We start from the raw sequence: 13,869 nt of genomic DNA, 5'->3' as shown, positions 1-13,869 counted from the left end.
CTAAATAAAGGAAAGTCAAGTGATTGAGCTAACTCTTATTCGTAGATCCTAGTCCTCTCCCTTGGGAAGGTTTAGCGTTAGTAAATACAAAATTAGCCAACAACTTCCAAGTTAACTAATTACTTGAGCATTCCAACTCAAGTGTCTCCTCTTAATCAACCCCCATGTCAAGTAGGAAATCTACTCTATTGACATGGATACCATTTTCGTTATTGGGAGTGTGGAATAGAAAAGAGATATGATAAATTAAATAAAATAGAGATTTAAATTAATTAAAAGTAAAAGTAATCCTTTGCATTAACAATCCATGAAAATAATCCAATTACCACTCTAAACAAGAATTAAGAATATGGAATAAATAAAAGAGCAAGTAAGAAAACAAACTAGAATAGTATCTTCAACGAAGGTGATGACTCTTCAATATCCAAAAGCAAAAGCATAAACTATGAATGTAAAAAAAACCTAGAGGAAGAGTAGTTTCTTTCTAGATTCAGATCTTAAAACCTAAAAACTATCCTAATGAGAATATGTGAATGTGTCTATGTGTGTGTATTGAGTCTCTGCACGTAACCTGGCTTTATTCTATGTTTCTGGGCTGAAAACTAGGTCAAAATGCGGCCCGAAATTGCCCCCAGTATTTTCTGTTAATTCTGCAGATCGCGCAGGTCACGCGTTCACGTCAGTCATGCGTGTGCGTCGTTTGGTGAATTTCCTTGTCATGCGTACGCGTCGTCCATGCGTGCGCGTCTTTTGTGCAGACTCCAATCCACGCGTACGCGTCAGGCACGTGCACGCGTAGCTATAAATTTCTCCATTCTGCGCGCTCGCGTGAGCCATGCATCTGCATCGGTGCTCGCTGGTCATCTCCTTAGTTTCTTATGTCCCTTCCATTTTTACAAGCTTCCTCTCTATTCTCTAAGCCATTCCTGCCCTATAAATCCTGAAACACTTAACACAAGAATCACGGCATCGAATGGTATAAAGGAGAATTAAAATATACTAATTAAAGATCTTTAGGAAGCAAGTTTTCAATCATAAAACAATACTAGGAAGGGATTATAAAATCATGCAAATCATATGAATAAGTGGGTAAACGCTTGATGAAACCACTCAATTAAACACAAGATAAACCATAAAATAGTGGCTTATCACACGCCAAGTCCATCACACACTATGGGCGTGCCACTTGGTATCGAAGGAGTGGCACGCCAGCTCCAAACCATCGCTTGGGCGTGCCACTTGAAGACCCAGGCGTGGCACGCCAAGCTTCAAGGGACACACCAATATGGGCATGACACTTGAACACCTGGGCATGGCACGCCAGTACAACTTTCCAGAGGAGAAGATAGAGGACCAAATATATGGGCGTGCCACTTGGTGTCGAAGGCGTGGCACGCCAGCTACTATTTCCCACTTGGGCGTGCCACTTGGGCCTCAGACATGGCATGCCAGCATCATCAATCAACAAGAAGAAGACTTGGGTGTGCCACTTGATCTTCAAGGTGTGGCACGCCAATACTAGGAGGCTATAGGTGTGCCACATGAGTTTTGGGCGTGGCACGCCATCAAAGAAACCAATCACACACAAGGGGCGTGGCACGCCAGACCCTGGGCGTACCACGCTAGTTCAATTGTCCAGAAGGAAGAACCAAGCACACATAATGGGCGTGGCATGCTAGGGTGCCACACTAGTTCAACTTTCCAGAGAGGAGAAGAAGAAGGAAGAGGCCTGGGTGTGCCACTTGGGCTCGAAGGCGTGGCACGCCAGGCTAACCAAGGCTTAAAAAGACCCTGGGTGTGCCACTTGGGTTCGAAGGCGTGGCACGCCAGGGGCACCAAAACATGAGGCGTGCCACTTGAAGAGCTGGGCATGGCGTGCCAAGCGAAATTGAAAGGATGGGCGTGGAACGCCACTTAAACGCCGGTCACACGCCATGCTAGAAAGTCACGTTTATTGAGTTTTCTTTTCTCTTTTGTATTTTCTTTATTCTAGTGCTAGGAGTAGTATAAATAACCCCTGAAAGTACTAAGAACTTGTTGTTGAGTAGGAGTTTTGTTAAAGTATAGCTAGATTTACTTTCTTCTTCCATCTCTTGTACTTTTCTCTTGAGCTATGAGTAGCTAAATTCCCTCTCATTGAGAGAGGGAGCTCTGTTGTACTTGATGGATTAATGATAGTGAATTTCTTCTTCTTTTTATCTTCTCTTTGATTTGCTAGAAGGAATTTCATTTTAGTGTTAGTGTTCAATCATCTTGGGAAAGAGGTTTGATGCACGGAAACTTGTCTCTCAACAATTTTCCCTCGGCAAGTATACCGAATTGTCGTCAAGTAAAAACTCACAATAGAGTGAGGTCGAATCCCACAGGGATTGATTGGTCAAGCAACTTTAATTGGAAGAATGTTCTAGTTGAGCTAAGCAGAATTTGATTAGAGAATTGCAGGAAATTAAATGGCGAAAAGTAAATGGCAGGAAATGTAATTACTGGAAATAAAGGACTGAATGTAAATGACGGAAAGTAAATTGCAGAATCTTAAATGGGAAATGGGGAGGATGAACATAAAAGTAAATGGCAGAAAGTAAAGAGAATGGGTAAGATCAAAAATGGGGAGTTCACTGGGCTCAGGAGATGTTGTATTCTCCGGATCAAGTTTATTTTCATCTCTTCCTCAATCAATGCATTCATTGATCTCCTTGGCAATCTTAAGTGATTGAATTCTAATTCCTTGGCAACCCAAACTCTCAAATCTTGATCAATAGCCAATTCCTTGATCTAATTGCTCATGAGAAGAGATGAAGTATGGTCACTGATTATACCACATGTATTCCCAAATCAAAGTGTTGGTAGGATTATATGTCACCATATCCATCCAAACCCCAATTTGGTCCAACATGAGAAAGCATTTCTAGCATGATCTCTTCATTCCTCTTCCAAGGTTCCGAAGAGATCCAAGTATGAATAGCTTCTTTTCCAAGACAACTACCCAATTGGATGAAGATTGAAAGCTTTCTAGTAAAATCAAGAGAAAAGAAAGAAGAAGAATAATGAAAACTATTATTGATCCATCAACTTACAACAGAGCTCCCTAACCCAATGAAAGGGGTTTAGTTGTTCATAGCTCTGGGAATGGAAAGCAAAGATGGAGAATACATTCTTAAAGTAAAACTAAAAGTGCAGAGAAAGTAAAATTATACAGAGAGTAGTTCTCCCAATGGCCAAAAGCTCTCTTTCTAGTTCAAAACTACTCCTATATATACTACTCTTCTGATCTTCTAGTTGGCTCTTCAAGTCTTTAGATATGGGCCTTTGGATCTTGAGTTAAAGCAGTTTGGAATCTTCAGTGGGCTCAGCTTTACTTACAGAGAAAGTGTGAAGTAGGCATGGACTTTAGCTAGGACGTTAGTGGCGTTAACGTTAAGTGAAAATGTGGGTTCGAGAACATTAGTGATAATCACCTTTTTCACTAGCATCCCTAGCCCAAGATGGTTCACGTTAACTTCAACGTTAGTGGGACTAACGTGACCACTAACATTGCCTCTTGGTCCATCGCAAGCGTTATTGGCATTCACCTTTGCCAATAACATTGCTCTTAGCCCTCCTTTTCTCATGTTAGAGTCCACATTAGTATAACTAACGTGGCTCTTAACGTGGGCATGCCTTAGCCTCGAGAGTGTTAGTGACACTTACCTTTGTCACTAACGCTCTAAACACCCCTTCTCACGTTAGTGCCTCACGTTAATTGTCTTAACATGGCCACTAACGTGGTGGTGATTGCCATCTCCAATGTTAGTGACAAAGGTGAGTGTCACTAACGTTAGCTCATCATTTTTTTCCTCCACGTTAACTTCCACATTAATGCAATTAACGTGGCAACTAACGTGGCTCATAGTGGCTTGGTCCAACGTTAGTGACAAAGGTGAGTGTCACTAACATTGGCGATTCCTTGCTCCTCCCACGTTAGAGTTTACGTTAATGTAGTTAACGTGGCTCTTAACGTGGCCAATTGGGCTTAGTCCAACGTTAGTGACAAAGGTGAGTGTCACTAACGTTGGCATTGTCTTCCCTTTCCACGTTAGAGTTCACGTTAACTGAGTTAACGTGACTCTTAACGTGGCCAATTGCCAATTTGGAGCGTTAGTGGTATTCACTTTTACCACTAACGCTGGAGCTCCCTTTCTCTTCACGTTAACTACCACGTTAATGTAGTTAACGTGGCAATTAACATGGGCCATGATGGTTTTGAAGGCGTTATTGGCAATCACTTTTCTCATTAATGTTGCAAGTTTATTCCCATTCCACATTAGTGGTGACGTTAATTAGATTAACGTGGCTGCTAATGTGGCTCTTCCTTGCTTCCTTTGTCCTGAAACCAAGCAAATAAAGTGCATCAAAGCTCTAATCCATGCATTATTCAATTTGTCATTCAATTCATGCATAATTCTCATAAAATCACATGAAATTCACAATGTTTGCTTGAATCAAGATGTAAGTGATTATCTACCCAAAACTTGCTTATTAACTAAGAAATTGCATGAAACTACCCTAAAACAGTAAAGAAAAGGTCAGTGAAACTGGCCAAAATGCCATGGCATCACAACACCAAACTTAAAGCTTGCTTGTCCCTAAGCAAGTACTGAAACATGAGAATGATGAATGAAATGACAAGAGAAATGAGTCATTATTGTGAAAGTCATGTCCTTGGTTTTATGGGGTTTCATGCATAGCAACTTAGGTTCATTCCTTCATTGGCTTTCAGACCTTTACCATGCCCTGGAATACTCACTTGATTGCACCCTATGAGACTTTTATTCATTGATCCTTTTGTCTTTTCAGGGTTTGATTGTGTTCTTTAGACTAGGTGCTCTGTAAGGGGGCGACTCTTTAAGATAAGCTTTCAGCCAGCACTCCCGAACCAGTTGGTTCAAGGTGCTAGGTGTTAAGACACCCCTAAGGACTTACTCCCTCAAGTCTCTTTCCCCCATACATTCACACCACAGGCACATGGTTTGTTATTTTTCTTCTTGAGACCTTGGTGTCCAGCACCTCTTTGGGTTACTAAGTGCTCTGTAGCAAGGGTTACTCTTGATAGTGGACTTTCAGCTGATAATCCCGGGTTAGTTAACCCAAGTTACCAAGTGATAAGGCACCCCTGAGAGCTTATTCATCCAAGTATATCCTTTGCACAGGAGCACCACAAACACATACCTTAAGATTCAACCCTTGGTGCCTAGCCTTATTTCTTATTCTTTTTCTTTATTTCTCAACTTTCATTTTTCTTTCCCCTTTTCTTATTAGGATCTTGTTATTTAGCTAGTCTCACGGGGTGTGTTTCAAGCATATGATTCAGGACAGATAGTTGCCTTCTGATGACAAGTCATCTTAGCCTATTTTAACTAGTCTTTTTCTTTTGTTTTCATTAGAATTATGCACTTTCTTGAGCTACAAGCAAGCCAATTGGGTAGATTTTCATGTTTCCTTTGATTTAATCAACCATGTATGAATTCATGCTATTTCATGAGGTTTTATACTATAATTGTCACATATTATGAAAGAATGAATATCTCATGATTTTAAGCATAGCTTTGATGTGTTTGGTTGATTAATGATAGGTGAAGAAAGCTTGGAGAAAGGTTGAAGCAAGAAGGAATGGCTAGGAGTAAAGAGAAGACAATGGAATAAGTGAAATTGAACCAGGAAGCAAAAAAGCTGGACCTAAAGTTAGCCTCAAACTTTTGCACAAACTTTTGGGTGAAAAGTTAGCCTCAACGTTAGCCCCTAACTTTTGGGCTAACGTTGGAACTTGAAAATCACTCCCTGGGTACCAAAAGTTTGCGCCAACGTTAGCCCCTATCTTGGAGGCTAACGTTGGCACATGAAAATCACCCCTGGGCACCAAAAGTTTGCGCCAACGTTAGCCCCTAACTTGGAGGCTAACGTTGGCACATGAAAACTATAAGGGGAGGAGCAAAAGTTTGCGCCAACGTTAGCCCCTAACTTGGAGGCTAACGTTGGTGCCTCAAGTGCACCAAGGAAGGCCAACGTTGGTGCAAAAGTTAGACCCCTAACTTTTGCACCAACGTGAGTATCAGCAAGATGTGGGAGCTGATATGAAAGGTTGGACCAAAAGTTAGACCCTAACTTTTGCTCCAACTTTTGGTCCAACTTTTGCAAAACTCCAACCCGGTTCAATTGGTTCACTTTGGTTCTTCTCCAAACTTCAAGAGCAATCAACCAAGGCCTCTTTCAACCCAATTCCACCAAGAGCAAAGGCCCAACTCAAGGCTTGAAGATCATTTAAAGAAAGTGTATAAATAGGATAGAATTCAAGTTCTTCGGGGAGCTTTCCTTTGGAGCTTTCATAATAGTTTTCGGAGAGCTTTGGATATTGAGTGATCTTTAATTTCTTAGTTTGGGGGAAGGAGAATTCCACTCTCTTCCTCTTCATTTTCTTGCTTTCAATTTCAATTGCAATTGTCTTGGATCTTGGGTTGGAGAATTGAAGAAATTCTGTTTCAATCTCACCTTGGATCTTGCTTTATTCACTGCTTAATTGAATTTCAGTTTCTGTTAATTGTTCTTCATCTATTTTCCTTGCAATTTACAATTCCCTTGCAATTGTTCTTGTTGGATCTAGGAAGGCATTGAGATCTAGACTTGGTTTTCTAGTCTCTGGGTCCTGAGATCAAATTTCCCAATTTTACATTCTCTGTTACTGTTTTCATGTTCATTTACTTTTCTGCTCTGAGATCCAAATTGATCCCACTCCTCTTCTACTTCTCTGCTTGATGCAATTTACTTTTCCTTGTTTAAATTCTGCAAATCCAATCCCCAATCCCCTTTACATTTCAAGCCATTTACATTTCTTGCACTTTAAGATTCTGCAATTTACATTTCTTGCAATCGAAGTTTCTGCAATTTATGTTTCTTGTACTTTAAGATTCAGCAATTTAATTCTTATTCTCTTTAATTTCATGCCAATCACCTGTTCCCTTTACTTTTCTTGCAATTTAAATTCTGCAAATCACCAATCAATCAACCAAATCTTGATTCGCTTGACTAAATCAACCACTAAACTAAAATTGCTCAATCCTTCAATCCCTGTGGGATCGACCTCACTCCCGTGAGTTTTTATTACTTGATGCGACCCGGTGCACTTGCCGGTTAGATTTGTGTGTTTTGGGAGAAATTTATTTTTCCACCAAAATACTCATCACCTTCCTACCTTGTTGGTGAACCAACTTAGCTAAGTAATTACTACACCACAAGCTTAAGAACTTACTCCACAAACTGAACATCACTCTGGTAAGCATAACATCTCTTTTTATTTGACTTAAAGGACAAGCATACAAGTAGACAAGGTGAAAATGCAATAGTGACATTAGACTAGCAAGCATAGACCTAAGCAATGAAAACTTAAAGGCAGAATTTAAAATCCTAAACTACCATGGAAATATGTTCTATTTCATACATGATTTTCCTTATTTAAAACTTGAAAAAGATGGAACAAAGAGGAAACTCCGCCACCTTTTACTCTCGGGGGTGCCCATGCTCTCCCTCTTGTTTGTCCTCTTTGTGTCCACTTGTGTTTCCTTGTATCTGCGCCAGTCTAGCTTTTTTCCACTCCTCAAGTGCCTTCCTTACTGATTCATGACTCTTTTCTACCCTCTCTCTTTCTTCTCGTGCTAAGTCATCTTTCACCTCTTCATATCTTGTAATTCCTGGATGCAATATAGGAAGTTGTCTAACTAAGTACCCGAGCCTGGCTTGAGTGTTCACATGATGTCCAGTCTCGTTCATGTAAACTCCATCTGCGAACGCTCTGTATTCGTCAAAGAGTTCTGCTTGTTCCAATTGTTTCCGATGCATTTCATGTATGTGTGCACCTTGATGTGCTTGGATGTTGATTAGCTTTTGGATGGCTTCTTATTGTTGATCCTGCCTTTGCTCTATCCTATGGAAGAATTCACCCCATTATTTCCCTTGTTCCAGTTGTTGTTCCATCATTTGCTTTTGCCACTCCCCTTATTGATTCGTCTATGTAGAGAGTGATTCTTCTTGACGATCCATCAACTGTAGTTGAAGCTCTTTCTGTGTCCCTTGATTTTCCAAGTATTTTCTAGATAAGCCATCAATGGCTTCCTGTATTTGGTGCATGTCCAGAGGGGCTTGCTCCTCTAGGTTTTGTCCTTCTACCACTTTCTAGGCTGGCCTCTTTCTTGGCTTTCGTTGAGGTAGGGGAGATGCAACAGCATGCATCCGTCGAACAGTAATTGGGATGCCCACTTTTATCCACTCGGGGTTCTCATCCTCGAACACCACCCCAGCCTTGTCACACAGATGGAAAATAGTGCTAGGGTAGCCCAACCTTCCTCCAGAATCGCTTTTCTCAGCCATCTTCCTAATGCCTTGGGCTATGAGTTCATGAACCTTGATATCTCCCCCTTTAAGAATATATTGCACCATTGTTGCTCTCTTAAGATTTACCTCTGAGTTATTCCCGGCGGGGAGGATGGATCTCCTTACAATTTTGAACCCACCCCTTTGCTTCAGGAGTGAGGTCCCCTCTCTTGATGAACTTGGGCTTCCCTTGAGGGTCTCGTACCCAATCAGCTCCTTGTACGCAAATATCTTGCACAATCTGGTCATAGTTGGGACTGATATCTATTTTAGAGTGATAGCTTTCTTCTGCAAATGGTATGGTTCGTAGTTTCAACGCCCTCATGACGCTCATGGGACTGAAATCCACGGTCACCCCTCTTACAAAGCTTATATAGGATTCATCGGCCTATCATACCTAACTGCATTTGCATAAAACTCTCTTACAAGAGTTGCGTTTACTTTTATGACCGGATCAGTGAGGAGCTCCCATCTCCTCTTTTCCACCTTCTCTGTGATTTTGGGGCACTCAGTTTTTCTGACTTGAAAGCCCAGCTCATATATGATCTCCTTATCAACCATCCACCCGAATTGTAATGCATGGTAAAAGATTCTAAATTTCTTCTCATCGAAAGGACGTTGCTCCATAGGCTCCTTCCCCTTTCTTCTTTTAGAGCTTGACGATGCCATGAATAAGAGTTGGTATGTAAAGGTGGTGAGGAGTATGAGTTGCTGGTGAAATTCGATTGGGTTTGGATAGGGTGTAGTTAAAGGAGTGGGTGAAAGTGCTTTTGATGGGGTAAGAGGAGTTGGGTGCCGAAAGTAGGAAGTACAAAGAATGGGAATTGGAGTGTGAATGGGGTATAGAATAAGAACCACTTATATATAGAAGTGGTGAGTGAATGAAAGGTGTGGATTGATGGAGTGGGTGTATGATGAACGGATGGGGTTTAGCATAGGATGAGCACAAGGATCATCAACTTTATGATGGGTTTGGTTCGATTTCAAAGCGTGTCATTCTTTGAATGTTGCATGGCAACATTTCCCAATGCATTCCCCTTGAAGACACGTGTATAGTCCTCTCCTTTTGTGATGGCCGAACCCTCCTCCTTTAATTGTCCCATCAATTTTCCTACAAAACAAAAGAAATGTGATTAATGAAATTGTGGAAAGTGGCGGTAAAATTTAAAAAAAATTGGGATAACTGCTTTTTAAAGTTTTTGTGTCTAACTAACTAAGTGCTATTCATGAATGCAAACTAACTGACTATTTAATTGTCCATGTATACAACATTGGTAACACCAAACTTAGTTTGTGGTCATGTAGTGTACAAAGTTTTGTTCAAGGCTCTAAGAGTGATATGATATGAATTGCATTTATGCTCTCTTAGTATGCCTTGAACACCAAACGTGTTCCTCACTGTGTGCTGCATAAAAGGATTCATTCAAGTATATGTCAAAGTTGATTTAGAATTCAAGAACCTTGCATTATTAACTACTCTAAAAGCATATGGAACATGGGTTGCCTCCCATGAAGCGCTTCTTTAGCGTCACTAGCTTGACGTTCTGACTTTGTCAGGGTGGTTGGTAATGCTTCAAATCTTCCCCCATCGCAGTAAATCTATCTCCATTGGCTTCATCAAGGATCTCCACATGTTCTAAGGAGAGAATCCTGTTGATGGTGAAAACTTTAGGTAGCTGAGATGGGATGGTGGGAAGATGGGGTGGAATAACTGGGAAATAAGCTGAGATCACTTTATCCCCTGGAGAGAAGTCCTCTGTAGGGATCTTCTTGTTCCTGCACCTCCTTGGTGCCTTCTTCTTTGTTCCTTTTACTGTTGCCCTGCTCTTTGTGACCTCTTTTTCTAAGAAAATTTTGTTGCTGGTCTCATATGACCCTGGTGGTTTAGGTTCCTCCTGGTTTTCCTTTTGCTGTGACAACTGCTGACTGTCTTGTTCATCAACCAAAGGGATTCCCAGGTGTACAGCTTGTGCTTCAATGCTTGTTTCTTCCACCAGTACTTTGTTGTGCTCTTCCCTTGATTCCTTGCTTTCCTGATCTGCTTATTGTGAGGGTTTGAAGACATTGAATGCGAGTTGTTCATCATGTATCCTCAGTATTAGCTCTCCTCGCTCTACATCTATGAGCGCTCTGGCTGTAGCTAGGAATGGTCTTCCCAATATGATTGGGTGAAGGTCACTCTCTTTCATTTCCAATATGACAGTCTGTGGGAAGGAAGTAGTTTCCAACCTTTACCAACACGTTTTCAACCACTCCTACTGCTTGTTTTTGAGTTTTGTCAGCCAGCCTGATGACTACGTCTGTAGGCATTAGCTCATTGATCTGCAGCTTCTTCATAAAGGATAAAGGGATTAAGTTGATGCTTGCTACCAGGTCACAGAGTCCTTTGTCAAACATTGTTTCTCCTATGGCACAGGGGATGTGAAAACTCCCTGGGTCCTTCCTTTTTGTAGGCAACTCTGGTTGAATGAGAGCATTGCACTCCTTATTCATCACTATTGTTTGCCCTCCTTTGAGTGAGCTTTTTCTGGTCAGCAGCTCTTTCATATATTTAATGTATGAGGGCATTTGTTGGAGAGCCTTGATGAATGGTATATTTACATGGAGAGATGCAAACATATCAAGGAACTTTGAGTATATTCTCTTTTCCACACCACCCTTGAGTCTTTGGGGAAAAGGTGCATAGAGTTTCAGCATCTCCTTCTGTGTAATTTTGGTTTCTTGGTGACCCTCTTCCTGCTTCTCTGCTGAAGTATCTCTAGAGTGTTCGAAGGGTTTGTTCAGTTCTTCCTCAGTCCCCTTATCACTTATAGTGACCATCTTGCAGTCCTCCCATCTTACTTTCTTTGCTTCACCTCTCGGGTTTTTCTTTGTGTCACTTGGGAAGCTGTCAGTAGGTTTGGAAATCTTCTCAGAGAGGTATCCCACTTGAAATTCTAGCCTCTTAATGGTGTCTCCCTGGTTTTTGATATTAGCTCGCACCTCCTCCTTGAACACCTTGTTCTCTTGGAGTTCCTTACATATGCCTTCAAGTAGGGTCTCAATCCTTGAGAGTCTATCTTCGGATGATGGTGAGTTGGAGTTGGAGGGATGAGAATGGCCATTTTGGTTTTGATATGGATGTTGAGAGGTGTTGTTAGGTGGGTGCTAATATGATCTCTGTGTGGAATGTTGGTGAGCTACATTGTTGTTGGGGTTGTGACGTCTCTGATCTTGGCCTTGATCTTGTTGATTTCCCCACCCAAAGTTTGGGTGGTTCCTCCAACCAGGATTGTAAGTTTTGGAGTATGGATCATGGGTCTGCCTAGGTGAGTTTCCAATGTAGCTGGCTTGTTCCTGCTCACCCTCTGCTTCTGCATTCACTCCTTCTTGGGTTGCTGATGAGGTGGTGATTGCTGCTACTTGGTTCCTCTCCATCTTCTTGGTAAGGTCAGCCAACTGCTTGGTAATCAGCTTGTTCTGGGCCAGCAATGCATCCACGTTATTTAGCTCCATTACTCCTCTAGTGTTGCCTCTTTCAGAAGCATAGAAGTAGTCATTATCAGCTACAGTCTCAATGACATCTATGGCTTCTTCAATGGTCTTCTTCTTGTTCAGAGATCCCCCAGATGAGTGGTCTACTGCCTTCTTTGATTCATAAGAAAGACCTTCATAGAAAATATGTAACTGCACCCATTCATTGAACATATCTGGCGGGCACCTTCTTGTCAAGTCCTTAAACCTCTCCCATGCTTCATAGAGAGTTTCACCATCTTGTTGCCTGAAGGTTTGTACCTCAGCTCTTAACCTATTGATTCTTTGAGGAGGATAGAATCTCGCCAAGAATTTGTTCACCACATCTTCTCAGGTTGTTAAACTCTCCTTCGGGAAGGATTCCAGCCATTTAGATGCTTTGTCCTTGAGTGAGAAGGGAAACAAAAGCAGTCTATAAGTGTCAGGATGAACACCATTAGACTTCACAGTATCACATATCCTTAGGAATGTGGTTAGATGTTGATTGGGGTCTTCTTGGACACTTCCTCCGAATGAACAGTTGTTCTGAACCAGGGTGATGAGTTGTGGCTTTAGTTCAAAGTTATTGGCATGTATGGTTGGCTTTTGGATGCTACTTCCACAGTTTCCTGGGTTTGGATTGATATAAGAGCCTAGAACTCTTCTTTCTTGTCCAGCATGATGCACTGGACCTTCTCTGCCATGGTTGTGAGCCTCTTCTTCATGATGGATCTCCATATTCTCATCCATGTCTGGTTCAAAGTACTCTTCCTCTTCCTCAGCACCAACAACTCTCTTTCTTCTTGCTTCCCTCCTTAATCTAAGGAAGGTCCTCTCAGGTTCAGAATCAACAGAAGTTGAAGCCCCGCTTCTTCTACCTGTCATACAACCAACAAGGCCAAAGCAAAAGGGAGATAGAGAATATTCTTGTTAGGAATTCTATTAGTGTGAGTGATGCAATATATCAAACAGTTAGTGGGTTAGTGAACTAAATTGTAACAAATACGAGAACACCACAAACGGGTAGGGGTAAAGGGAAGAAAATAACTAAAACTGAAAGTAAATTACTCAAACAGAATTTAAATCAAACAAAAGAAAAATGCACAATCTAGTTATCCACCAATTTAATCATTGTTGATACAAAATCAATCCCCGGCAACGGCGCCAATAACTTGATGCACGGAAACTTGTCTCTCAATAATTTTCCCTCGGCAAGTATACCGAATTGTCGTCAAGTAAAAACTCACAAAAGAGTCAGGTCGAATCCCACAGGGATTGATTGGTCAAGCAACTTTAATTGGAGGAATGTTCTAGTTGAGCTAAGCAGAATTTGATTGGAGAATTGCAGGAAATTAAATGGCAGAAAGTAAATGGCAGGAAATGTAATTACTGGAAATAAAGGACTGAATGTAAATGACGAAAAGTAAATTGCAGAATCTTAAATGGGGAATGGGGAGGATGAACATAAAAGTAAATGGCAGAAAGTAAAGAGAATGGGTAAGATCAAAAATGGGGAGTTCACTGGGCTCAGGAGATGTTGTATTCTCCGGATCAAGTTCATTTTTATCTCTTCCTCAATCAATGCATTCATTGATCTCCTTGGGAATCTTAAGTGATTGAATTCCAATTCTTTGGCAATCCAATCTCTCAAATCTTGATCAATAGTCAATTCCTTGATCTAATTGCTCATGAGAAGAGATGAAGTATGGTCACTGATTATACCACATGTATTCCCAAATCAAAGTGTTGGTAGGATTATATGTCACCATATCCATCCAAACCCCAATTTGGTCCAACATGAGAAAGCATTTCTAGCATGATCTCTTCATTCCTCTTCCAAGGTTCCGAAGAGATCCAAGTATGAATAGCTTCTTTTCCAAGACAACTACCCAATTGGATGAAGATTGAAAGCTTTCTAGTAAAATCAAGAGAAAAGAAAGAAGAAGAATAATGAAGACTATTATTGATCCATCAAATTAC

At 41.1% G+C, this 13,869-nt stretch overlaps 1 non-coding gene across 1 annotated transcript; it reads left to right on the top strand.

Moving 5' to 3' along the window:
- Nucleotides 1–12,079: 12,079 nt before the first annotated feature.
- On the top strand, nucleotides 12,080–12,186 carry LOC148574005 (small nucleolar RNA R71). The gene has a single exon (XR_015905557.1). It is a non-coding gene; the product is annotated as a small nucleolar RNA R71 (small nucleolar RNA).
- Nucleotides 12,187–13,869: the final 1,683 nt, after the last annotated feature.

This window comes from Arachis ipaensis, chromosome B2 (assembly GCF_059453495.1).
Source record: "Arachis ipaensis isolate K30076 ecotype BB chromosome B2, ASM5945349v1, whole genome shotgun sequence".
Classification (NCBI taxonomy): Eukaryota; Viridiplantae; Streptophyta; class Magnoliopsida; order Fabales; family Fabaceae; genus Arachis; species Arachis ipaensis.
The sequence above is the reverse complement of the archived record's forward strand: the minus strand, read 5'-3'. Positions and strand labels throughout refer to the sequence as shown.